Below are 934 nucleotides of genomic sequence, written 5' to 3'. Positions count from 1 at the left end.
TTTTGGGGTCCTTACACACGCCATAATAATACTTGTATGTTTAATGCGCTGCGGCTTCATAGCTTACCGAAGTCGTACTAAAAACATTTTGACAGATTTTTGAGCGCCGTGTGTAATGTTCTATATTCTCAATGGAACATTTAAAGTGTTAGTGTTGTTTACTGGCGTCATCTTGCAGTCTACCCGTATCTCTTATGTGTGACTGGTCACACTTATCATTACACTATGTACGAAATAACATTTCTACGAGGACGGTAAGCACAACCAGAATTATGCTGTACGTTAGGCGCAGTCGATTTTTGAGAAAATTAAAGGATTTTAAGTGCGCCTTATAGTCCGAAAAATATGGTACTCAATCTGTAACACAACAGTGAAAACATAAATACACGAATAAGTAAATAGATAATTATCGAATTATCTGTATGATAATATTGGACCAGGCAGGACACCGCTCATTTTATGTTGGGTTAGCTCGAGCTAAGGTGCTAGTAGAACTATTCAAAATATTACTGTATAAAGTGCTTGAAGAAACAGGCTACACTTGACCATTCTAGCAAAAAAAAAAAAATTATATATATATATATATCTATATATATATATATACAGGTAAAAGCCAGTAAATTAGAATATTTTGAAAAACTTGATTTATTTCAGTAATTGCATTCAAAAGGTGTAACTTGTACATTATATTTATTCATTGCACACAGACTGATGCATTCAAATGTTTATTTCATTTAATTTTGATGATTTGAAGTGGCAACAAATGAAAATCCAAAATTCCGTGTGTCACAAAATTAGAATATTACTTAAGGCTAATACAAAAAAGGGATTTTTAGAAATGTTGGCCAACTGAAAAGTATGAAAATGAAAAATATGAGCATGTACAATACTCAATACTTGGTTGGAGCTCCTTTTGCCTCAATTACTGCGTTAA

Source organism: Nerophis lumbriciformis, linkage group LG19, assembly GCF_033978685.3.
Source record: "Nerophis lumbriciformis linkage group LG19, RoL_Nlum_v2.1, whole genome shotgun sequence".
NCBI classification, from domain to species: Eukaryota; Metazoa; Chordata; class Actinopteri; order Syngnathiformes; family Syngnathidae; genus Nerophis; species Nerophis lumbriciformis.
Note: the sequence above shows the minus strand (reverse complement) of the source record.